We start from the raw sequence: 27,612 nt of genomic DNA, 5'->3' as shown, positions 1-27,612 counted from the left end.
CCTGTTTCTAATGTGCAAACAAAATAACTGCTGCAAATTAAATCCCGTTTCTCATACCCTTTCCCTGAAGGCCCAACAGACATGAAGAAAGTTCATAACCATATTCTTGACAGTGATTTTTTTGAATACTGGAAGGTTGTTACCTTATTTTTGCTCATTCTTCTCTTTGTAGTTCTTTCTGTTTTCTCCAGCTAGATAGTGTTTCCAGCATGGGCTTGTTTTTGTGCTTTCCCCAGCCTCTGTAGATTGTTGATACCTTCATTAAAAAAATTATGCCCCAAACTGGAGATAATATTCAAGGTACGGTGTCACCATACAGAATATGTTTCAGAATGTTTGTTTTAGATCCCTTTAACTTCATTTAAACATGGTGGTCAGCATACTACATGCAGTCTGTCTTCTGCAAGCTATATGTGTAAAAGCAACAGCATCTTAGGCTATGAATTGGCTAAATTATAAAAATACTGACTTTTCTTTTGTCCTTTTCTTACATAAGCAACAAGGATTCTATCTATGTATTATCACTTCTTTTGTGAGAGATGATCATCACCTGTATTCACTGCTATTGGCCTTAATAGAGGAAGCTCTTAACACTAACTCTTGGGAAAATCAGGCTTGTGCAGACCTCACAAGATCACTTAGTTTATGCTTGCAGGGTCAATTCCTATGTTATTCCAGATAATTTTTTGCTTAAGTTCTTTTCAGAAACCTCCTGTGAGGGACATCCTATAACCTTAATTAGGAAGTATATCTTGGTATTAACCAAGGTTCCTTTTACTACCTTTTTTCTCCCTTCCTCTCTCATGCTGCAGTTTAATATTAGTACTTGCCCAATCCACTATAGAGACAAGGAGCATCTCTTTGCATCAAACAGCATTTTTCTCCTCGGTCTTTTCTAAAGTAGTGAAAAAGGCTTAAATTTAAGGATTGTGTCTCAACGAGGATTTCTGATGGTGTTTTCTGTAGAAATTATTTTCTACTCTTTCTCATTTATGCTTTTGAAAGATTTGTTGGAAAACAGTATTGTCAGTGTTATCGGAAGAAATATATGATTGCCCCTGGATCTCCAAACTGCTTGTTGCTTTCTTCTTCCCTTTCCAGTCTATGAAAAGATTAGACACTGGGTTTTGGCAGTGAGAAAGAGGAATGATGATGCATAGAGCTTATGTTATATATTGGCATTTCTTCTCTTTTTGATGCCATGTCAGTGTAACCTGTTCTGTTTCTCCACCCTCTCCTCTGGTGGATGTCTACTATTCTTCTTACTTGCATCCTTTGTTATGACTTTCAGTTTTCGACAAACACGAAGGACCTTGTCATCATTTTGTTCCCACTGGCCTAAGTGACTTTGTTAATGCTTTCTGATTTATGTTGACTATAGGATCTTGAGAAGAAAGGTGAAACCTGATTTTTGGGCCTACCTGCTCTCTGCATTAGGTTCGTATTAAAAAAAAAAAAAAAAAGAGTGTTAAAAATGAAGAAGCTGTGTAACCCTCATTGCTCCCAAACTCTGCATTTTTTCTCGATATCTTCGTATACTCTATAATCAGATTAGCTCCAGGCTACATACAGCTATCCTGTGTTGGAAAGGGAAGAGTAGGGCATGTTTCTAGGGTGATTTGTTTTTGGTTTTGTTTTGTTTGTTTTTTTTTTTAAATCTTTTGGTGGCCATTATGCAACAGTTGTTTTATTAGGTCTAAAGCATTGACTGCATATAACCATTAGAGGATTTTTTCTTTTCTACTGTTTTGGAGGTGTTAAAATACCAATACTGCTGAAGCTTGGCTGAGTGAAAAGCTGTTTTCTGGAAGAATTCAGGAACAACTGTTAGGTTTTTATCTGTCACATCGTGTCACTGAATTCTGTCTCTGAAGAATGCTCTATACGCTTGCATATTTTCAAGAAGAGAAGGTCAGTCATCACTCAGAAGGCATATTGAAAAAGATGTAGACTGACTGTATCACATTTTTTATTAACTTAGATTCAATTTATTCTTTCATCCTAAAATGAGTGTTGCATTATCATTTGTCCACTAAGCATATTATATTGGCCAGGTACTCAGTGGGTCGTACTTTGTTTTAGTTACATTGGGAGAAATTTAAACCTTTGCTCAGATACAGCTGTTGCTCAGAGTCTTACATAGCTTAGTAAACCTAGGGTACATTCAGAATGAGTTTTGTGCTGGTGTAATCTCGAATTCTGGATTCAAGCTTGCTTTCAGCTTAGTGTGTCAATGTTCTTAGCGACATGTATCCCAGCAGCTCTCTTCAGACAAAATTAGAAAATGGTCATGAACAGGCCTTGTGATGAGATATATTGTTGTGTCTGGAGTGTAGAAGCTTTTCATGCCAAAAAAGTCTTTGGACATTACTGCTCTGGCAGTTGCCCTTGTAAAACTGGAAGTTGCTTCTTAAGCGTTTGACCCAGTGTGGTGGGTTAGCCTTGGCTAAGGACCAAACTACCACCCAGCTGCTCGCTCACTCCCCTGCCTCAGTGGGTGGGGGAAGAAAAGATCAAGACAGGGACATCACTTACCAATTGCCATCACGGGCAAAGCAGTCTCAGCTTGGGGAAAATTAGTTTAATTTACTGATAGTTCTTCTCTGCCTTCTCTGACCTTGATGTTTTCTCTGCTGTTTCTCACTCTTTTTGTTCCCTCTTCCTCTCTCTGTCCAGCATTTTTTGCCTTTTCTTAAATATGCTTTCACAGAGGCACCGCCAGCATGGCCCGTGGGCTCGGCTGTGTCCTGCAGTGGGTCTGTTGGAGGTGGTTGGAACCGTCCGTAACTGGCTGTGATGGGCACAAGGCACTGCACAGCACCCTCCCACCAACACCAGGACACGGACACCCCATACACCCAGAACATGGAGTCTGCTGTTGTGTAAAATCCCAGCTTTGCAGGAGCTGGAAGATACCTCTTGATACAACACTCCAAATTTAAGTATTACCTGCTTAGTGCAAATAACATTTTACTTTTTTACTTGGTGGATTCAAAGGTAACAAATAACCAGCTAGCTACGGGCCTGAGCATGGAGAAATGGTGGTATTTTCACCCTGTGAGTTTATGGTGGAAAAAAGACTGCACGCTGGGTGGAATTTCCTTTTAGTTATTTTTTTTTTAAAGCACTGTATTAGTTTGTGCAGCTTTTATGTGACAGAAAGGAAAACCTTTTATGTTTATGAAGGTTTGCTTGACTGTGCTTAAAAACTGAGCAATAATAAACTCTTTTTCCTCAACATACAGGTTACAAATTGATGTAGAGGGTTTCATGCTTTCTTCATGTAACTCTGTTTGCAGTTGTAGCCTACTACTAGCAGTGGGATGGGTATTACTAGGATTTTCTCCACCAATATCGTTGCTAATAATCCCATTAGGTCTCTTTACAAGGCACTCGGTAAGCCTATTTTTAAAGATTTTTTTAAAGTGTTTTTAATAGCTTAAGCTAATTGTTGTTAATAACCTTATTTATCGAGCTCTGTTTTCAATGAGTTAGACCTCTACTTCGCACTGAAAGGCCTTTGCCTTTTCTGGAAGGCAGAGTGAGACCTCATTTTGTCTCTTGCTTCTTACTTTGGTTCATTTAAGTAATTGAAACTTCCATATCCTGAATGCTTTTTGGCTGAGAAGCCTGTAGAGAGCACCCTGAAATAGGCAGCACTCGCATCTCCAGCATGTATTGTTAGAGCATGTTGTCATCTGCTGCCAGGACCTGCAGACACAGCAGCTGCTGGTCATTCCTGCAGAGCTGCCTGCCAAGATGAATGAAATGTTGAGGGAGGAGAGATAGGAGTGCCAGATGCTTGAAAAAGCAGAGTAACAGTAGGATTACGGGAGCTTAACTAAGCAGGTCCTATCCCGTGACATACAGTTGGCAGAAGTATTTAATGTCATAGACATATAGTGCCTAGGGTGGGAGGATGTTATGTGCTCTTTAAGCCACTTCAGTGATCCATGCAAATTTCCACTTCTCACTCTGAAACCAGCTAGTTTGTACCTGAGAACGGAGAAATGAAAAACATCTGGGATAAGCTGCTACTTATTTGTTGCATAAGGAATTATCTAGGGGAACTGTGTATGCAGAAATGTTGTGTGGTTTCTATGTTTATGAAACTTCTGTTTGCTTCGATCATCTACTTGTAAAATAATTGATTTTTGCATAAGTGATGGATATCATGCTCATTGTGTGTATTTGACAGCAAAGCAGATGTGATTATCCATGGATTTGAGATTGAGCAAAAAAAAAAAGGAACACATAGAATCGATCTGGTTCCTCTTACAGTGATGCTACATATAATGTATTGTAATTTTATGGCTAAAGTACTGTAATTGCCCAGCTTATATATATATATATATTTTTTTTTTTTTTATATACATTTGGGATTCTGAGAGCTCTTGTTTCTGGAAAAGGAGCAGTGTAAAAGGGGGTCATGTGTATTTTTTTTCTGTTTGAGATTTGAATCTCTGGTGCGTAATGATACTACCATAAAATCAGCAGCTCTTTCTCTGTGCTTTCTTAGCTATATTGTTGTAGTCAAACACTTTTAGTAGACTTGTATTGTGTGGTAAGGTGTAAAGGTTAGGAAGGTGAAAAGGTTAGGATATAACATAGTATTTTGGAGTCTGAAATCTAACCAATGCAGAAAAGCATCCGATTATATAAAGATTAGATTCCCTTGAAACAAATCTGGTTGAAACTGTCAAACTAATCACCGTTTTTAATGAGACTGAAAAGTAATCAGTGCAGAAAAGTAAAATAAACATTGGAGGGGGGGGAACAGCATTTATTTATTTGTTGCCACGGTCTCTGAAAAAGAAATAAAATATTTTTAAATGTGTGTTAGCATACATTTATGCCTTTGTCCTTGTTGGGTACTGATACCACTGTAAGTAAGATCCAGAGGAGATCAGTTATCTTAATTTCTAAACCCAAGGAGATTTATTTACAAATTGTGGCTAGAGAGAACATTTGGTGGTAAATTCAGGCAGATGTTGCCCTAAATACTCTTGTTCTGTTCATGAATAGGGTAAACCAAGAATGATAGATTTTACTTCAATCTTGAAAACTCTCTTGGAAATGGAAATAAGCTGAATAATATGACAATGTTTTCACCCCTTTCCAGAATATATTTTTAGTGAGCCTGTTTATTTTGCTGTCCTTGTTTTTTGTGAAGACTGTTCTATACAATCTTAAGACCTTAATATCTTCTTTACTGTAGCATGTATGGGTTTATATTATTCAGAGCTGTTTACATAATGTTCAGTAAACGTTAATCTGGCTAAGCAGTATTGTACCCTCTTGTTGCCTTTTTCTTAATGCTATATTCCTTTGTCGTTGACTCTTTTTTTCTTTAACATCCTTATTTGGTCAATTCCTCCAATCTTTTATCATTCTAAATTCTCAGAAACTTAAGTGTCCTCCACCTCTATTTTTAAGAGTCAAGTCAAAGTGAAAAAAATATAGAATACACATTGTAGATCAGTTGTATACTCTTAAACATGTAGACACAAATAGCCCCATATTTGGCTCAGTTTCCTGAATTCAGTCAGTTGTGATCCCTGTGTTATAGCCACTGGTGGCAGTTTATGGTATGTTTAATTTTTGTGACTTCCACTGAGTGCTGTATGTAGTGTACTTACAACAGAAATTATTCCTCTGACATAACATGAGTTGCACAAACACTCATTAAAAAAACTTTTTAGAGGCAGCAGCTAGTATGTTAGAGTGTGTTCGTGTGGTCACTTCGTGTGACCCCTGGGGGACTGCTTGTATGATGACTGAAGGTTATCTTTTGAGTCACACCTTGCTGGTAAGATATTATCTGATTAATATATTCTACACATTTCATGAATATATTCTGGTTTCATTGTAATTATAGTGCGATTTATTAAAAAAAAAAGCAATTGGCTTTCCTGTCTTTTCCCAGCTAGCAGCAACCACTAACTGTATTTAAACCACTTATGTTGGTTTGTTTCTATTTATTTTCTAGGTAGCATATCTGACTCTAATGCTTAATTTTCTGAGTAAAAATGAGCTTTTATATTATTATATTTTACTATTTTATAGTAGTCTGTGCATTAATGATGAACTGTAAAATGCAGGATAAGATTTCAGGACATACCTTAGCTACAGACTTTTTGACAGTATGCTCACAATAGCAGATTTCAGCCAGGAGTTTCAAGCATTAACTCAAAAATATGATGTCATCTGGTAATAGGATCTACAACTGTGAAATTACATAATTTACTGCAAAAGCACAGTTAAACTATTTGGTTATTTTCGCTGCTGGCCTCAGCCAGTTATATTCAGACAGAAGAAACTTTGTTCACTTCAGAGGTTTCACTGTTGCAGTCCACAAAATGCACATTATGTTCTTCTCAGGTTGTGGCCTTTCTGTTTGCTCGTCTTTATAATCCCCTGACATAGATATTTTGTGGTAGTTCTTGAGCAAAAAGTACGACATTATTACGCTTGAGACCAGCTCGATGTTCTCAGTATTTTCTCAGTATTTTCTGTAACCTTGTATGTGGATTCTGTACTTAAGGGGGATAAGAAGAGGGAGAAGCTTTGGCTGAGACAACAAAGAGCGATTTTCATTTGAATTTTTTTTTTATCAGGACTTTCATGTATCTCTTTAAAAAAAAAAAAAAAAAAAGAAAAAGGAAAAAAAGATGCCATTAGGCATTCCATTGAAATAGTGGTGTGATAAGACCTTACTTTTTTTAACTAATAACTTTATGAAATATTTTACTGTATTAGATCATATCATGTCTCTCATAGACTGGGACAGCTCTTTTGCAGTTGCCAGATAACTTTCTTATACATTGCTGGTGATTTCCTCTCTGCATGTCCATAGAAAGATTGTCTTGCTTTGTCCTTGTGTTGTGGGATGACACTAGGCAATCATGTGCCCTGCAGCCTTTTCAGATCAAACTCATTTGAAAGTTTGGAAACGTAAAGGAAGTGGCTTGAACATAGCTTGGTTTGTGCTCTATTTCAGAGTGCAAGCCCACACATTGGCGGGTCTAAGTCCCTGTTTGCTCCTTCATTATGGATTGTATTTCTTCCATAATTTGTTTATGTAAATTCATTCTGGAACCAGATTAACATCTTTAAGTTCAATAGTCCACTATTAGTTGTAATTTTTGGAAGGAAAATGAATTAGAGTTAAAAGTGAAGAATGTGGTTAATGTTCATCAGAACTGTTAATGTTCATCATGGAAAATAAAAACTGTCAGCCAGATTCAATTGCATCCCTTGACAAGATTCAGGTTTGCTTAATAAAGGTAAATTGTGTAGAACTAATGATTTTTGTTAACTATTTAATCCTGCTTGGTGTAATTTTTCTTAATAGCATTGTATGCTATGAAAAGAGTACATGCTAAAGCCATTAAGATACAATTAACAATGTGTCAGATGTTTAAAAATATTTGTCAACTGAAAGAGATAATCAGCAGTTGTTTCTAGGAATTGCGTTTTCTGCTAGACCTGACACAGATGGTGAAAGGCACAATTGAAAGATAGGTTAAAAGAGAGGAGAGGGATAGTAAATTTGACCCGTGTATGCTTTTAACCAAGGCAAGTGAAGAGTGAGTGCTTCAGGAAACTATTCCTATAAAATGTTATGGGAGGCTTTTTGTCCCTCAGAACAGCTCCATACAGGATTCAGGGTTCAGAGCAAAAAACACTGAACCTGAGCTCACAGTGTGGCCGCCAGAGTTAGCAAAATCCTTGAAAACGAGGAAGAAGTAAATAGAAAGGAGATGGGTTTATTTCTACCAAGAAAACCTGTGAATATCACCTGAGGGTGTATAGCATTTGCATTTTGAAAAATGAGAATAATTCAAAAGAGAACCAGAAACCTGTTGAGGAGTTAGAGAAAATGTCAGTGGGGGTGAACGCAGGAGTTCAGTGGTTTAGCTTATAGGAAAGAGATGGAGACATGACTGGATTACTTGAACACAGAAGTGAAAAAAATACTGGTACTAAATGGTTCTTTTTCATATTTAAATAAACAAAACAAAAGCAAAGGGCTGAAATGTGCAAGCAGACAAAGTCAAACTGAAAATTTTACAGTGTTAAAGGGAACATGTTTAATTCCTGGATCAACAATTGAGGCACACAGCAGATACTCTTCCCTTTGACACCTTCATATCAGGGCATGCATTTTGGAAAGTGACTTCTTCGCCAAAGAGAATATATAGAATTTAATACCAGGCTTAACTACAAGGTATGTAAGTGTCTGTGGTTTGTAAGCTTGACTATGTACTCTAATGGATGTTCTGGTCTATTATTCTGTTTATTAGTCCATGAAAATGGGTGACCCTTCTTGGCTTACTTGCTGCCAGGTTGCTCTTAGATGTGTTACCTAGTTAAATTGCATTTCTGATATCTTCCTGCAGTGAAATGAAGAAAATGGCAAGGGCACAATGCCTCCAAAAATGATGGCAGAGGAGACAGAGGGAAAGCATGCATGATACTTTAGAAAATGAGAATACAATGCTGGCACTAAGATGGAGTGAATTGGGAGGGAGGGTGGGACTGAGGAAGTTGGGTGTGGTGGTGGGGAGGTTGGTCACCTTACAAAGGAAAGAACTTTGAGAACTAGACTGAGTTCTCAGGAGCAGTGATTAAAAGAATGTGGAGATGGCTACTGATATGTTTGCTAATAGAAATAAGCAGGGTAATAATTTTAACAACTGAAGGAGCATATTAAACAACTCAGCTGTGTTACTATAACTTCCTGGTGGGCTAAAATAATATTATAAGATAATTAAAATCAAACAAAGGTTGAAAACTGTCAGCACAAAGGGGAAAAAATGAACAGATTGGCACTTGAAACACAAGGGAACTATTGTTTGATTAGAATGAAGCAGATATGGCATGGAGAGATCTGAGGCTTTGGGAATGAGACCCAAACAGATGAGGTGACAACTAAGAGCAAACCTAGGGCCAGATCTGTCCTTCGCGTCCTGTGTGTGGCTGTGATTGCCCAAATGGCCAGCAGCAACACAGGGGGGAGTTCTGCAGTTGCAGCAGCAACTCTGGTTTTATACTGGTACCTTCTTTAAATGTGTTGCCCTGGGTTTATGGACAGCAACTGACATCCATGCTATGCTGTTCACTGTTCCCACTCTGAGCTGCAAAGTGCTTAGAAGAGGGAACATGAAAGTGCAATGAGCAACGTTTGCTGTTATTTTAAGTGATGCTTTGGAGCATTAAGACATTGTGGTTGCGTTTGTAGGGAAATCCAAATTCTTGTAGATTCACCGACTAATTTCACTAACCACGCTGAGAGCTTTTATATATTATATATTACATATTAGCTTTTTACGTATTATATATTAAAATTTTATATAAGGCAATAGATCTTTATAAAATACACAAAATATTTTCTGTGTATGAATTCTTTCGTTTGCTTCTCTTATCTACCCTGCAATATACAAAACCTCTCTCTTTTTCCCATTTTGTGCATTAAAAGTTTATGTCTTTTCCATAGCTTTTCCTTTAACGGCAGGGCCATGTAATTTGTTACCTTTTGAATTCAGGAACAAACACACTATGAAGAAAAGGAAGCAGGTTTTGTTCACAATGTCTAAAGCTGTATTTTGTTTTAACACCTGCTGATCTCAATTACAGTTTAAAAAGATTAAAGAAATTATGTATTTACTAAAGATTCAGAATATCCAAGTTTCTCCAATTAAAGGCAGAAAACACAGAAATGTCTTGTCTTGTCAGTCCAATCTTTCTAAAGACAAAATTCCAAGAGACAGTCTGATTTTTTTGTTATTTCTGTGACTGAAAATCCAGAAAAATCTCTTTCAGAACAGTAACACAAACCTTTCTAACTTTTTTTTAATGAAATTGAGGCGACAAGGGGTAAAACTATTCTTTTATTTCAGTGACAAAATACCTAACTATAATCAGGCCCACAGATGTAGGCAATTCAAATTTTGACATCTTTCTTCTGGACTTACATATCGTAATGGAAAACTTGATGCTGAAGGTGATGTATGTGAAAAGGGACTAAATTGTACAGACTATTGAAATGAAAAGTCAATTCTAAGTTTATGCTAGTTGAGAATCAAAAGGTGTTTACTTTTCAGATGCCAGTGCTGAACCTTATTACATGTTGTTAGAGTGCTTTCAAAATTTAGTCACCATGAGTTTCTTTGGCCTTTAAAAACTAGAAATTCCTGAATAGACTGATGATCAAAAAATTCTAGTTAGTTAAAACTTTCAGATTGTTTTATTCCTTCCAGCATTGGCTTGGCAAGGAAAAATAACCAAAACTGTAAGTATCTTAAAGTTTTCCATAATCTAGTTATTTCTCTGTAAATTACATATTTTATTCTGTCCTGTACTGCTTTGTAGTAGTATTCACAGATTGTCTTATTCTATGAATCTTAAGATGCTAAGAATGTAGAAGAAAAGCTAATTGTTTTCTGTGGAAGAATAGAACAATAGTCAGTTCATGTTTCTTACACCAGCATCTTAGAGAGAAATATATAGGAAATATTTGAAAGGAAGTTTTTCTAACAGCTTAAATGTACCTTTTTTGTATACAGAGATTATATTGCTGCTATGTTTACATTTTCTATGCTGTCTATGCACTGAGAAAATCTAAAAATAGGACATTTTGCTTTTCATATTTGAAAAACAAGTGCAAAGTTTAAAAAGAAATAGGTATGAGGCCCAGCAATATTCTGAAAACAAAACACCTGTCACCTTATCAAGCAAAATCAAGGAGATTTTGCATTTTTTTACAGCTTGCTCTGTTTTCTGGGAGTGGGTTCATGAATTCTTCTGAATGCCTTGAAGCGTGTTTCCAGCTTCACCCATTGCTGTTGTCCTCCTGCATTTCTTTCCCCTTCTCTTGAGCCCAATTCCTCTGCTTAAGTAAGAATAGCATACATTTAACTGGTTTTTTCAATTTCTATTCCAGATGTCTGTCTTTTCTTCCTTTCTTTCTCTCTTTCCCTCTCTTTTTTCCCTCTCTCTCTTTTTCTTTCTTTCTGTTTTTTCCTTTGTGTGGAATGCTGCCTGTGCCCTTCTTGTTGTCATTGCCTTTCTTCACTTCAGATTGCTGCCAGGTACCTGGTCTCGTGTGTTGCCTGCCAAAACTCAGGTAAATAATGCTAATTTAAGAAGCCAGTGATAGAATTTGGTTATATTCTCCTGTCATTTGGCCACCATTGGTTAACCTAGATCTGAGGTCTGAGACAGTATTTTGTATACATCCTTGACGTTTAGCAATGTATAGTGTCTGATTAAAGATTTCATGAGACCCAGGAACAGTTGGGTTTTTTTTATAGTGATCAAAATTTATCCTTTCTTCTGGTTTGAAAACACGGAGGCTTGTTTCCTTATATTACTTCAGAAGATGGTAAAACACCAAAGACCAAAATATTGGCTGAATAAACAGTCAGCCTTGGTCTTTGATAAAATTAAAAATGTGGTGCACTGCTTCCAAGTAATCCCTTTGCAGGTCTGATTTGTTCTGAGCCCTCTTTAAAGCTGTATTAGTAAGTTCCTGGAACATTAAAGTCAGGCTGATTTTCTGCCTTTCAAATTACTGCTCTGTATAGTAAAAAAGGCAGAAAAAAAAAGAGCAGTTAAATGATAAAACAATGAATACCCACCTGTCCTGTAAATACTAGGAACTGTATACTCACAAGGCAGAGAGAATTAGAAATACGTAAGCCACAAGTATAAACAGTTGTCGTGGTTTAGCCCCAGCCAGCAACTAAGCACCACACAGCCGCTCACTCACTCCCCCTACCCTGATGGGATGCGGCAGAGAATTGGAGGAGTAAGAGTGAGAAACACTCCTGGGTTGAGATAAGAATAGTTTAATAATTGAAATAAAGTAAAACAGTAATGATAATAATAACAATATAATAATGATGATAACAATAATACTATACAAAGCAAGTGATGCACAATGCAATTGCTCACCACCCAGCGACAGATATCCAGACAGTTCCCGAGCAGCAATCGCTGCTCCCCGGCCAACCCCCCCCCCCCCATTTATATACTGAGCATGATGGTATGGAATAGCCCTTTGGTCAGTTTGGATCAACTATTCTGGCTGTGCCCCCTCCCAGTTTCTTGTGTACCTGGCAGAGCATGGGAAGCTGAAAAGTCCTTGACTAGCATAAGCAGTACTTAGCAACAACTAAAAACATCAGTGTGTTATCAACATTATTCTCCTACTAAATCCAAAACACAGCACTATGCCTGCTGCTAGGAAGAAAATTAACTCTATCCCAGCCAAAACCAGGACAACAGTGAAATAGAAAGTTGAACACTTCTGATATACAGAAGAAATTCTTTCTTCTCCCTTCCTTTACCTAGGCACTTGGCCTTCTTCCCACTCTCAGAACGTCCACCAATATTCAGTTGTTTTAAGTACATATAAATAATTTGCTGAAAGACACACATTTTTAAGTCATTCTGAGTGGAAGCACTGGAATTCCACAAAACTACCTCCATTTTACATTCCCCAGGCATTCCTAATCCCTTTTCATAGCACAAATTTTGCACAGGTAGGAAGTTTTGGTTTGGGGAACACTTTTCAATCCCAAAGGCATAGCAAGATACAAAAGCAAACAGAGGTTTAAACAAGACAAATTTAGACAGGAAGCAAAGCACAATGCTCAGTCATAAAGGCAATTAACTGTTGAAACTATTTATGAGTAGGTATGTAAGCTTTTTCCCTCCAGATCTTTTAAGATTGACAGTCTTTTCAAAAGATGTGACTTAATCAGAATTTATAGGGTTGTTTCAGGAATTTCAGCGTAAAATGTTGTAGAATATGTAATATAGGAAGTCAGGGTAAATTATCATAATAGTGCTTGCTGGCCTCAGTATCTGTGAACCTATTGGAGGGGGAGACAGGGAAGAGCTGCTGAAGACTCTCCTATTAGGCTATCAAGATACCATCTTAACAAATTTCAGAAAAGCGGTTCCTGGATCCATTTCCACAGTTGATTATGGTATATATTCTGATGTCTTTACTTTGAGGTGCCCTGTGGCTGCATCTCAAAGTTCTTCAGCATCTGATTTGAAAACTTGTGGCATTGCCTTGTTCTCACTCCACTTCCAAGACTACTGGCAACGATTGTGATTCTGTGGCAGTCAGGGAGATGGTTAGAGGTGGCCTCCTAACTGTGTATTAAAGCACAGGGAGAACTACCTAGGAGGATGCATAAGAAAATGTCAAATCCACTGTTCCAAAAAAAGGCTGTTTTGTTAAATATTGTCAGACAGTCAGACCTAGAGAGAAGGTATGAGTTTGGCTTATGCCAACTGCTGCAAAGGTACTGTGAAAGCATGTCCGAGTGTTTAGTATGCTTCAAACCATTGGTTTGTAGAGCTTTCTACCACATTAGAAAAGTCGCATTAATTTCTGGTGATAAATGACATGTTTCCTGTGCTTTTAAACAAGTCTTTCATTAATACACTGCAGGTGTCTAATTATTTTTTCTAAGTATATTAATTCTGGTAGACCAAATGAGCTCAGAAATTCAATTGTATTAGTGTGATCCTCTCACTGAAAAATACTAAACAGTCATACAGGGTTTGGGATTTCAGATACAGAGGCTTGTATCTGTCAAATAATTGCTACTTAGACCTTTTAAACACTTCATTAAAATACAGAAAGGAGGGAAACCACTGAAGTATTTGAAACACAAAGTTTTAAGGAAGACTTGCATTTTTTACAGTCTCCCTTATTTTCTTTAACTACAGAGAGCTGTGTTGTTTTGTTTTTAATGAGAAAGACTGCTCTTAGCATTCTTTCGGAAAGTTTTGGAGGTGGAGGGGGGTGGAACTTCATTGAGTGGAGCGGTGTTTTAATCTTACTCCATGAATATCCCTTTCTTCTCACTTCCAGAGAAGAGGCCAGAAAGAAAAAGAGCCCCGCACAATGGGGAAGAGAAGAACAAGGAAAGACAGGAAAAGGATACAGAAACAGAAGTCTCTCATTCCTGGAGGCAGTTTGGATTTAGCAGAAGCCCTTGCAAGAGCTTGAGCTCATCAGGTCTTTGGGGGTCAGTCTAGGGCATCTAGAGGTGTATCCATATTTGCAGTCACTGCCTGTTGTTTCTGATGTTATTTAGCCAATTTATTGAATACCTTTTTGCAGTCGGCACTGCTCCATGCAGGCACAACAAGGCTGGGACAAGTACCTGCAAGTATTGCCTTGAGTATGTGCAGTCATTAGCATAAACTTAAGAACCAATTTCAATGAGACTTCGGATTAAAAGTTCCCAAGTCTCTGTTTAGTGCCTTCTTGCTTGTGTCCTTTAGTTTTTTCATCATGACTTGTCTCAAGTGTCACCAGTAGATTTCTGGTGGCATAAGAAACTGGAGTTCCTCAAACTGCAGTGGCTGAATCATGGAACTGCCATTTCTTTCATTTTTATTTGTCTACTCTTACTCTCTTTGCTTAATGAATATTTGAGGCACAATGAAGAGGAAGATCACTATTTTTACAAGTATTATGTCAGTCCCATTTCTGGGATGAATAAATCTAGTTTTCAAAATTATGAAGACACTCTTTTTTTCCTGTTTAAAAAAAAAAAAATCACAAGACTCTATGAACCCATTAAGCAATCTATAGCAATAGATCTTGCAGTAATACACTTCTGTGGACCCAGAAAGGTTTTGCCATCAGGTCTGCTGCCTAAAGCAAATGAAAGACATGACTGACTCTCTTTATGAAAGAAGCAGGGGACCAGTAGGGAGTATGATAAAATGTGTTAACATAGCAGCAAGGTTTCATATTTTGGCAAGCATTCTGCAGCTGCAAGGTGTTCCCTAATGGAAACATGAGGTTAGTAACTCTTAAGCAAGTTTGGCACACAAGTCAGACGTGCTGGAGAGTAGGTGCAGAAAAAGCTAACCTTAAGTAGATGTCTTGTGTTAGAAAGTCAGCAGAGAAAAGCTGGAGTGTTCTCTTTCCAGTGAAAAACTTCTTACTTCTAAGCTCAATGTGATGGTTTTTTTCCACTTGCAGAATCATTGAAGCCCTTTTTCTCTATATGTTTTTGGCATGTCAGAGTAGGACTTAGTGTTACACAATTAGTTATTTTTCAGAATTTTCTTTGTGACACCCAGTGTTAGGGTCCTGTGGGTTGAAAAAGCAGAAGGTAGATGATTATAAGCATTTTGGAGAATACAGATTGTTTATATATGTCTTTTCCTGCTGGAAATGTTACTGGAAATAAAGGATTTTATTTGCAGTACTGAAATAGTAAACCAGTACGTGGCTATCTGCAATGGAAATAAATTTCCAGATAAATTCTAAAGGATGTTTAAGAAACTGTGTGCAAAACCACTTTATATTCAACTCTGTGTTGAAAAAGAACTTGTGAACTGTAATAGAATATGACAGCTAAAATAGATATCCTCATGGTGGGTTTGGTTTTATGCATTCTGCATTTTTAATTGTAAAAGAACCACCTTCAGTCCAGCATAGTGGACAGCCATCACCCCCTTACCTTACTAAGGATGAGAGTCCATTAAAATATACTAGCAGCTGGGGAGAGCTAGTATTTACAAAGTATTGTTTAACACATTTGGAGGGAAGAGTGATAACAGCAACTGTTCTAAATAGCGTTTCTGCAGGCTGAACACTGGAAATAGATTTTGAATTATACTGAAAAATATATTTGTCCATCATTAGGTTACTTCAGTGCCACATCTTGACAGTGTATGTAGTCAGAGGGCAGACTTACTGCAGCAAACTAACCAGAAAAACTGAACAAGCTTCCTCTCCAACATAAGTGTAACTTTGAATTGGCAGTGGATGCAAACAGCAATCCTTAGGGTTTTCTTCCTGATTCCTGTTCTTTTTTTTTTTTTTTCCTCGATTCTATTCCAACTAACGATGTTTCATTTAGAAATTGTTTTTGTCTTGAAAACTGGAATATGAGTTTCAAAAGACAAGTCATAAAGCTTTTGATTCCTTTCTTTTAGTCAGATAAGGGTGTTAAAGAACAATTGTGTTATGCATACAATCTACAAGATTGCTGTATTTCAATTTACATTTGTGATACAATAATAATGATTTCTACATTGTTATAGCACTATTAGTTGCTCTCAAGCATCTTTTAGCTGAAAAGAAAAATCATTTTGCAGAAAACTGTTTTTTTTCTTAGAACATTTTGCATGTGAGAAACCTACAACATAAGCTGGGAAAAAGCATAAGGAGGTAGAAAAATACGATGATAAAATCATGTTTTGATCAGATTAGGGAAATACCACTGGATATCAGCTCCCACAAAAGTATTGCAAAAAAGTTTTGTAATAAACCATGTTTGTCAGTAACATGCAGTGGCTGTGTTTATAACAGGGGAACTAAGTGAAACACAACCAAGTTTTTTAAGCATAATATCTAAAGAAATCTGGAGATGCCTGACTCAAGTGGCTGACTTTCTTTTGGTTGAAATTTGACTGTTTTCATCAGTCAAAGTCTTTTTGTTCTTTTGTGTGTGTACGTGTGTGTATGCTTTTGTGCAAATTAACATGATCTGTGCTCATATTATGCCTATCCCCTATAACGTGCAGCAGTGCTTAATTTTCTAAGTTAATCCATCCAACTTTATAATAAAAGTGATCAGTAACTTAGGCTCCCTGCAGTGTTTATTTTGAAATGTTCCTTCAAGGATTCAGTAGGTTAGGGAGAGATTTATAAACATTGATGTGTGTGACCCTGGGCTTAACCATGCTGGTGAAGGGTCTGGAGCACAGGCCTTATGAGGAGCGGCTGAGGGAACTGGGGTTGTTTAGTTTGGAGAAGAGGAGGCTGAGGGGAGACCTTATCACTCTCTACAACTACCTGAAAGGAGGTTGTAGTGAGGTGGGTGTTGGTCTCTTCTCCCAAGCAGTTAGCGATAGGACAAGAGGAAATGGGCTCAAGCTGCACCAGGGGAAGTTTAGGTTGGATATTAGGAAAAATTTCTTCACGGAAAGGGTGGTCAAGCATTGGAACAGGCTGCCCAGAGAGGTGGTGGAGTCACCATCCCTGGAAGTGTTCAAAAAACGGTTAGATGTGGCACTCTGGGACATGGTTTAGTCTAGTCTACCCTTAATTGGTTTAGTGTGGACTTGGTAGTGTAGGTTAATGGTTGGACTGGATGATCTTAAAGGTCTTTTCCAACCTAAACGATTCTATGATTCTGTGTGTTACAGCATTGTCAGTTGTTTATATTGTATGTTGGACATACCATTCTGGCACATTACCAGCTCTGGTGTTATGGCTTGATGTTATCAGAGTCTATATAATAAACCAAAATAAATCTGTTGTTGCACACAACAATGCCCCCTCTTCAATTGCCCCCTCTTCAATTTTAATGACATCTTAAACTGCAATTTTCTTTTTAAGGTTTTTGACAGACGAAAGAAGAAAAGGCTGTCTAGAAGGCAGCTCAGCTACAGTAGCTATCAAGTCAAGGCAAAGGGAGGAAATAGCGGTCAAGGGAAGTGACGACCTGTGACAAGATTCATAACTAGCTAGTAATTCCAGATGTGACATTAAAGCTTTATCTTAATCAAATCTCGTCATATTTATCTTCTACTCTGAAGATACCTACTCTTATTTTATTTCCTGGCACAAGATACTAATCTTGGAGAGAAAAAAAAGAACAACCAAAACCTGGTTACAATTGATTCCCTCTCTCCTTGTTTAGGAGTTTCATTTCATTATTTTATGCATACTTGCATGCTCCTCCCTGTTTCTAATTTTAGCTCTTCAAAGTTTTACCTTTGATCAAGCTACAGTAATTGCAGAATATTCAAGAAATTATTTAAGGTTCTGTCTTGAGGAATGTAGGAAAGAAAAGAGAGAGAAATGCATGGTTCTATGTAATTGTGAAGCTGTCAGATTAGGTACTGGCTACTGGACATTAGCTTAAAAAATTATCTGCTGGTATGAACTTAGTGCATGTCTTGGTAATATCATTTTAACTTCATATGCATTATTTGGAAATCTAGTCCCACATTTAGCTGAAAGTAAGTCCAGGTAAGTCTCAGGTTATTCTCTGTGGGCTATACAATGCATATCTGTTTATCTCTTTTTTGGGGAAAAAGGTGTTGAACATTTGGTTTACCAGGATATCATTATAGAAGCAGTATTTATTTGTGACTAGTTACTGAAAGAGTCTAAACAAAATCTGGAATAATTGTGCTTAATCACCTTCTCAGACTCCTGTTTATTCAGAACTTGGTCTCAGATACACCTCACCATTGTACATTGACCCATCTCTGTGGTGAGACATGCCAAGGATTTACGTTGGAACTCTGCATCAATGGTCATAGGTGATGTTTACATCTGGATGTTTCTTAAATCTTAGAGTCTGACAATAGGGTGATCGGCTAAACTATTGAAGTTTATTATTTTGAGACTTAAGAAATTCTTAAGTTACAAATTCTTGAGTTATAAATTCTCTCCTTTGTTTTTTCATGCTGGAATTTACTATATTTCCATTTGTCTCTTTTCAGTGAAACCTGTCTTATTAAGATGTTAGTTTTCTGCAAAGTACTAGACTTCGTCTGTTATGTATTTGTCTTGTCTTGTTATTACCTTGCTTGCTTTTCTTTTTTGACTTCAGTATCAAGATTTCTAAAGAATCTTACACAAAAGGAATCTGTTTTACCTCTATTTAAATAAGGAGGGCTATGATATCCTTGTCTAGGGAAAGAAGAACTTTAATATCCTTTTACACTAGCTAACACAGGAAATCCAACCATATAGCTTTAAACAGCTAAAATACTTAGAAAAAAAATCAAAACTTACAGCTTTAAACAACTAAAATAAAAATACGAATGAGAACTTTTTGGGAAGAAGAAGCATTAAAATCATTTTGCAAATGCAAAAGTTACACAAATTGAAAAAGTTATGCATGATGCAAACCCCAACTTAGTATTATAGTATCCATCTTCTGTTGTATTTTTTGAAATGTATATTGTTTTCTTGGATCAAATGCTATTTATGTTCTCCTTGGAGAAGGGGGATGGCAGAAGGGTGATTATCATGCACTCTGAAAGTAATATCTGGTTTTCTCAAAGGTTTAGCTAATTTAAAATTTCTTACAGGCTAAGAGGAATCCTCATTTCTGAGTAAAAGCATCATATGCAAGGCACTGACCTCATCAGTTGAGGTACACATAGAAGGAAGGGTTTCATATACATATCAATAGCCTGATTTTTTTTGGGGGGGGGCAACCTGCTAGACTGCAGTAATTCATCACTATGTTGAGGCGTGAGTATGCAGTCGCAAAAAATTAATGTGCTTTTGGCAAAAACACACGACAGTGAAACTAGTTGAAAAGTTTGCCTGTGTGAGATAGCATGGGAGTATAGTGCTTTTCGTTCTCACTTTCTGTACAAATAAAGTAAGAAATGTTTAAAAGCCATTTGTAAACTGTGTGGAAATTGTGGTAGACACAGACACTCACGTAAGAACGTGAGTAATCATCTCTCCAGTTGTCACACCAGAAAGAGCAGAGAAATCACTTCCCCTTTGCAGCTGGTGGATTTTGTCATTTCCACTGCTCATGCAGCAACTAACAAAGAACACCCATGCAAGTTTTAATATACACATAAAAACACCTTTGGACTTGAGTTACTGGTCTGCAGTGCTTCAGAAATCAGATTTAAAATGGTCACTGCAATAAATGATGCTTCTGCAAGCAACAGGAGACTCCATTGCTGCAGTTCATAGTCTTGTGTGATAGGTGGTGCAGCTGGCTTAGAGGTCATCTTCTCTGTGCTCCCAGCTGTCTTGCGGGGTTCTCACTTGAATTAATCAAGTCTGGATTATTTGAGCTATAAATTGAGTAGGGCACGGATGGGCACACAGAGCTGGTCCTGTGCCAAGCTGGCTCAGGGCAGGGAGGGTGTATTTGCTGCAGTGCCTTCTTCACAGATACAGCCCTGTGGCTCCCAGGTGGAGAAGTGGTACAACTGCTTCAGGGCAGTGCGGTGCTTGGGCTGATAAACCTGCAGCAGACAGCACACAGGCCAGTGCAGAAGCAAACCTACACAACACCACTGGCAGTTCATTCCCATTGCTGTCTAATACTGTGTGATCTGTTTTATCCCATCGGCACAGGAATCCTCTTTCTCCCCATTACTCAAGATAATGCAGGTGGACTGTCATTGGTCTTGCCTTTTACCCATTTTCTCTACAAAAATCCTTGATTTCAGTTAAGTGGTGACTTAAGCTAATGTCAGGCAGCCCAGGTCACAGCATGGAAAGGGGCCCTAAAAGGGAGCTGTGGAAGCTGGAGTTAACAGAAGTGCTCGGGATCCCAATCAATTGTGCTGGCTTCAGTATTGATTCATAGGATGACTGCTTTCACTTGGGCTAAAGTAAGGAAAGTAATTGAGGTATAATAACGTGAGCTAACTGCTCCAAAAAAGCCCTCACCCTGACTTAACAGGACCACGTGAAGTAAATTTGCTTGATTTATTTATGATTTATTTTTGGAAGACTTCCTAATGCTATATGATAACCGGTATGAAAACATGTTCTTATTCTAAAGTTGATCAAACACAACAAACTACAGTTTTAAAGTTTTTCCTTGGTGATGATTACAAGGAAAGGGATAATAATTTAGTTAACATAAGCCCTGTGTTCTTGGTCAGTGATACACTTCAACATGTGCAATCTGTCAGTTCCTAGGGAAGGATCTTCTCAGTTGTTTCTCTTTCTAATAAAACACTTCAGCTGTCATAAGGTGGTTAGCAAGTTCTTATATTTCACAGCAGCTCTGATATAAATTAAATGCAGCTGCTGTTTACAAAGAATGGTAGTATATAGTTTTTGCTTTCTTCCGTCATTATTATACCAGTGGGACTACTGCTAGCTCAAATGTAAAAGATGCCTTTTTTGGGGTACAATTTGATCCCATTTGTATCAGCCTGTTGAAAAGTTACATGCATTCTTAAAAGACTTTCAGAATTTGGATTGATGTACATATTAGCCTGTGGCAATAATACTGCATTTCTGCAGGCTTTGCACATCATTTTGCTTATACTAGAATGTCACCATTGAAATGTAGTTATTTCTCGGCAATTGCTCTTGGAGAGGCAATTATTTATGAGCCGTAGTGATAAATGCTTATGATGTTTTACACACCATTTGGTTGGAAACATCTCATATGTGTAGAAAAGCCAGGATTAAAAAACAAGTACTGGAAAATATTTCATCTGTTAAAGCAACCATGCTAGTTTTACTAATCCGGGTGATCAGTTTTAAGGAGTTAACCATACTATTTTCCTAAATTTTATATATTCACATACGTAACATCCCAACTGTGAATTGTGAACGGAATCAATCGTACTATTTCTTTACTGTTGCTGTATTTCCTTATGACTGTTTAAACACCTGTGCCATTTAGACAGGATTGTGTTAAAATCTTGAGAATGTTCATAACAGAACCCACATTATGTTTTATGGCTTTACAAAAAAAAGAAACATTCTCAAGGGGGAGTGCTGCCAGTTTCTTTGTGTGTACAGAATTACATCAAAATCAGAATGAGCCTGTCCGAGTTTGAACTGGGAATGATACTAACTGTATCTTAGTGTTCACATTAAAAAAGTGACAGACTTTTTCAGAGACCCTGAAATGGAGTTTGTGGATTTGCAGAGACAACTGCAACCAGAATTGTATTACACAATTCTGGGCAAGCTTTATGCAAAATGAGGTGGAACTGGACATTAAATTAGTATATGTATTATTTTGTCTCATCAACAAAACTGGTTTTTACAATTAGCTGATAAAATATAGGGGCTAGTAAAGGGAACTGCAGTTACAGTTCTTACTCTCTGCAGTTTGTTTAGTTATTTGTGATATTTGGTTACTTGTGATGACATGTCCTTTCTGTGCTGTCTTTAAAAGATGCATCATCACTTTCATAAGGAAAATTAAGTTATTTGCATTCCTCACTATAGACGGTAATGAAATACACGGAGATGGATACCTTACTAAAAAGGGAAATAAATCAGTAATTAAACTGCACAGATGGAATAGAGATAATTAAAATATATATAAAAATTGGCTTTACAAGCCATAAAAAGAAACCCGTCTGTTTTAAAAGAAAATATAATGAAGTATAAAATCAGCTTGACTTGTAATTTTTTTCATAGCTCTTGGACATCTGTGCGAAGCACTTTGCTAGTGTAAGTGATAGTGTTTTTGCTTTTATCAGCAAAGATTTCATTCACACAAGCAAAAAGCTATAAATACAATACACACACTACTGAGCCTGGAAGTGTAAGTTGGACTGCTTCCATCAAAGGTTTGTCACAGGGGTGCTGCAGTTCTGCTTTGAGGCTTTCATTAGTGTAGGCACCTGTCTCCATGTTGCATCCTGCTGGAAGGTCATAGAAGCAGTCATTGTCTGCGATGATGCCTTCTGAAGAAAATAGCATGTAGGAATTCATTCTGTGAAAGAATTTACTGCATTACTTTCCCTTCCAAATTTTGGATATATTTGCACAGCAACACTATGTTGAACATTACCTTTCTTATTTTTATTTTTTGACCTTTCAGGACTTAAATTTATCTGGTCCATAATTCAAAGAAGTCCCCTTCATTTGTGGGTTTGTTTTTTTTTTTTTTTTTACTTAATTGTCAGATTATGAGGTCTTCTTCTACATTTTCAGCATAGTTCAAATCTGCAGTAATATACTGCAAGAAAAATCCTTGAACTTAAGTTAGTGCCTGCAATATCCTGTAGTCACAGTTCTGAAGTATCCAATGCACCTTTAGCTAGTTAGGAACTCAGCTGGAACCCAAAATGGCTCCTCTCAAAAAATGCCTGGCCAAAACTACGGAGACCTAAATTTTATAGTTAGCTATGATCTGCAGTGTCATGTCCAGAGAAAATAGTTCTTTGGGGATAGAAAGAATGCTGAAGAGCCTTGGGTAAAATAAAGTGTTTTCTGCAACTGGAAATCTGAAGGGGCAATTGCAAATATCAAACTTCAAATTTTTTTACTAGCCACAAATATAAAAGGTATTGGCTAGTATCATCCAAACCTACAGCAGCAGTTTCCTTCAAAATTAATTAACTTTTCTAATAGAGGGAAATAAAAGATGTGTTTTCCTATCCAAACTTTAAAAATCTCCAATGTGAACTGAACATTAGATTGATCTACATTTTGATTAATGCCAGGGCATATTGTTTCTCTTAATGGGGGAAAAAAATCTGCTATGACTGTGTTAGAAGGTGATAGAAAATAATGTAAAAAGAGAGAAATATATATAAGTAAAATGATGAAAAAAGAATGAAAAATTCCAATATTTTAAATCTTAAGCAAATTTTTAAATCTTAAGCAAAATAGTTAAAATCTTTACACAATGAAATTCATACTCAAACAGCTGCAAATCTAGCCACAAACCCTGAGAAGGTGAACTCATTTATCAAAGCACAGATCCTATAGTAATAGAAGTGATAGGAAACTTTGCATAAATCAGAACACATCATGTAAACATGCTAGGACTTTTGGTCAAAGACATTTATTTGTCTTTTGCCTCAGTGAGCAGAAGGAAAACTTAATTCTTTGTAAGAAGCCCAAGGTTGCCCCTGTTCTTCTACAGAGCGAATGTTATTATTTAGTGTAGCCTGGGCTAATTGTGCTGTTGTTAATTACAGGCTGCATAAATCTTCCTAGAAAGGGCTTTATTTTCTTTGCTTATAATTTTGCCAGATTTGAACCATTTAGTCTGAAATTTTCTATGCCATGAACAGATTTGCTAAATTTTGTGAAAAATATTGCTGTCCTTTGAAGAACAAGATTAGGGAAACTGTATTGCTGATCTGTATTAAGGAAAACAGAAATGCCTTCTTGCTGATAAATTGCTTCACATTCATACTTGGGGGTGGCTACTTGAAAGTTAACAGCTGGTGACCAAGGTGGAGATGTGTACTTACCATCACTGTGAAAATTCTCCTCCAAACTGACTGTGGTTTTGTAGGAAAGACTGAGACAATGACACCCTCAAAAGACAGCATCTACTGGAAGGATGTTTTGCCACCTGACAGTTCCTGCCTGCCAGAAAGACTAGTTACGCATCATCCCACCAAAGCACACCAACGCACTGACTCGAGGAGGTGAAACAGAAACACCCTTGTGCAGTGGGAGGGGACTGGGGAGGAACACAAAATCACATAAGGATGCAGATAGGAAAGGAATGGGGGAGTGGAGACTGCAACTGGCAGAGGAGCACTGGCCAGGACCAAGGCTTTAAGGAGAAAATACACTAGGAGCTATCACAGGTACCAATAGGGACAGAGACAGAAGAACCTGTAGGTTTTAGAGCATGCACCTTTTGGAGCCAACAGCAGGAGTTCTCATTCCTACCCTCGTTTTTGTTCAGCAGTAGCTAAAAGCAGACTGGACATTTTTTTCTAATTGGCCTTCATTAATTCAAAGGATGAAGCCTGTGCTGAGGATCTAGGGGACCAAACTGATTTAATAGTAGCAGCCAGGAGTCAGAATGGCCCTACCTGGCTATTTCTGGCCCAGGCTTGAGCCCTTGTACTTTGAACTCTCTAATCTTCCAGCCCTAGGCTGCCATGTCCCATACCTTTGATCCTGAACTTTCTTGTGAAGTCCAAAATTGGACAAGAGCAGTTATTTATGTAGTATGGATGGGATAGCGGGTATGTGTTTTTAGTTTTTGTTTCTCGGCAAGGAAGACGAAAATTACATCCAGAATTTAGTAAAGAATAGAAGCATTGAAATCTCCTACACTCAGGAACTGAAGAAGGTCACGCTTAATTCCTTCCTTGCATCAATGCTTTTCATTTTTTATAAGAGAAAAGGTGTGTAGGGAGACCTGATGCTGTTTATTAGATCTACTTGATATAGGTGGAAAAGTAGAATTTGGACATACAAGCCCTGTCTTTGGACATACAATTCCAGTCTTCAATACAGCATTCATTTCCAATTAAATACACCTTGAAAAGAATTATTTGGCACTTCGTTATATGAAATGACTTAGATCATCTGAGGAAAAACTGCAGCAAGTGGGAGGAAGTGTTGACAGAGTTGGAAAGGTGATGAAGTCGTTTATTCCAATGGGATGCTATGCTATGGGTGATCTTTTTGCTTGAGAATATGGGAAGTGAGCTATGTTGCAATCCTTTTAAAATACAATCACTTATATTTCTCTAAAGGACCCTGTGTTTCCTAACTTCTGAATCTTAATTTGCAAACTTAAAATTATTTTAAGTTTGGGTTGTAATTTGTGTAGAGTTTCTGAGAAATGCATATTTTAGCCATTTGTATTTCCAAATACTATATTTATGCACATTTTCATTCTTTGCAACTTTGTTCACTTGGGGATATTGAGCTTATTGAATTTATAAGCCATCTCTAGAAGGTAAATGTGTACGTAATGGAGAGAGTTTTGAGGGTGTTGACATGCTTACTGTAATTCTCAAGTGGCTGTCATGTTTAGAAAAATAGTGTTGGTATCATGAGACTTTAAGTATTCTGAAAATCTATTTGTTTGATTATGGTGAACAGCCTTTACTGTGGTGTCTGAACTGATAACTTCTGGGTCATTTTCACTGATCCTAAATTGGAAAGTTACTCATGCATTTCACTGATACCTTTCATAGCCTTTATAAAAAGAACTGTATAGTGCTTATTTGAAATAAGAACAATGAACATCTATGTTTTGTATACACCTAGACATAGTAGCACTGGCAAGCAGGTGTGTTGCTTGTACATACAATGCAATAAGCATATAGAAAATGTTTTCAAAGACTAATGAAGACTTTATATTAACATTCTGTATATTGCTTCTCATCTTCTGTGTTTGTGTATACAGAGTCAGGAATAAAGCTGTCTGGCAGTCAGTTGCAATTAAACTAGTCATATTACTAGCCTATAGAGAGATGGAATGTGATAAATAGAAAAGGAATCACGTATGAAATCAGTTCAATTTGTATCTTAAAATACAAATTTTCCTTTAGCCTATATTCTAGCCTTTTTACAGAAAATGAGTACCTTCATGGATCCTGCCTTCTTAGTTTTGGTGGATATGACTGGTGTCCAAGACAAAGGTAGTATTTGTTTCAACTGAGATATGCTGATCCACTGTTTCTCTGAACTTACTAAGTAAAAGTTGTCATATTTTTTGGTGTTTGCTAAATTGTTATACTTAATCTTTTTAAAACTGAAGGCTTTTCCAGATGCTAAGTGAAGACTTTGGAGGCCAGCAAAAGCAGGAACCTGTGGCTCTCCTAGGTTAACAAAAGTCACTTAAAGTAACTTAAAAAAGCTACTGCGGGTCAGCTTCCTGGGAAGTATCAAATAAGATTTTTCAACTCCTTGAAGACAGAGTTATATGCCTACGTTTGTATGCATTTGAAGGCATTATAAAACTGCTATTCAAGGCTCTCCAGAAACAGTCTTTAATAAGAAGCAATGGGTTTGGATCGTTTCATGTTTTAAGTGGTTCTGTTTTTTTCCTCTCATACTTCTAATCTAAGTCAACTGTATGAAATTAATAGATCAGATGCACCAAAAATGTAACTCCTGTACCACAAATTGCCCATGTTAAAGCAGTGATTAGGTGTAATTGTCTGTGGATGCTCCTTGCTCTGTGTCCTGCATCCAAGTTTTGCTTTCTCTTCCAGGTCTTGCATGGAGAGGATTTTCGGGAATGAACTTGATGAAAATTCAGTGATTATGATTCTGAATTTATTTTATACAAAAATAAATTTTATGTCATTTTGTGCTAAGGCTTCTAATATGGGCATTTTAAAGTTAGGGGTCGGTAAGGAATTACTTTGTTGACACCCATCTTGGAAAGAGAAGTGAGGACCAGTTCATATCTCTGCAGTTTCTTTAAGCTGAAGGAGAGAAAGAATAAAATTGTAAAATGGGAAAAGAGGTTTTTCAATTTGATTCAAGTATAGAAGTGAGTTGATGCAACTGCTTCCTAATTATGCAAATACAGAAAGATCCTTTTGGCTAGATTTTTTTTTTTTTTTTATTGTTGTCGTGTTGAGCTCTCCTATGTGTAACTATAATTCAGACTGGTAGTGACTGAAATACATTAACATATGGCAGCTGTTGCATAGCTAGGCTAAGTAAGTATGAAATAGCTTAAATCTGAGTTACTAACCACGTTGGTTTTCCTTTTACAAATATATTAAATACAACATGTCTATTTGGTGAAAGAGGTCACTGCAATTCCAAAAGGTGCCATATCTGTATATTTAGACCTCTTTTTGAAAGAAACTCCTGTTGGTGACATCTGTAAGGAAAATATGTTGATAGATGTTTTAAATAGCTGACGCTAAAGAGAAAAGACCAAAACTAATTTCCAAAGTGAAGATAGCTGAATCTTCTGCTTGCTTGCTGAAATCTTTCAGCAAACAATTGATCAGTTCAGCGTATTTGCAATAGTGGTAGGAACAATAACCAATTATGTCTCTAATTCCTAGTCTTAGTGCACTTTGACTTATTAGCAGGAAGTTCCAATACATTATTTCTTTCTTCCTTTTTGATAAGATTTGTGAACTCCATATATGAGTGAGATCATTTGCATGCTATAGTGTACAGTTTTTCTCAGAAGG

At 37.1% G+C, this 27,612-nt stretch overlaps 1 protein-coding gene across 1 annotated transcript in view; it reads left to right on the top strand.

Annotated features, from left to right (window-relative positions):
- The window catches only part of CHSY3 (chondroitin sulfate synthase 3), a 190,257-nt gene that overhangs the window by 144,681 nt on the left and 17,964 nt on the right, over positions 1-27,612 (top strand). The window lies entirely within an intron of this gene.

Source organism: Pelecanus crispus, chromosome Z, assembly GCF_030463565.1.
Source record: "Pelecanus crispus isolate bPelCri1 chromosome Z, bPelCri1.pri, whole genome shotgun sequence".
NCBI classification, from domain to species: Eukaryota; Metazoa; Chordata; class Aves; order Pelecaniformes; family Pelecanidae; genus Pelecanus; species Pelecanus crispus.
This window is presented reverse-complemented; position numbering and strand designations above follow the sequence as displayed.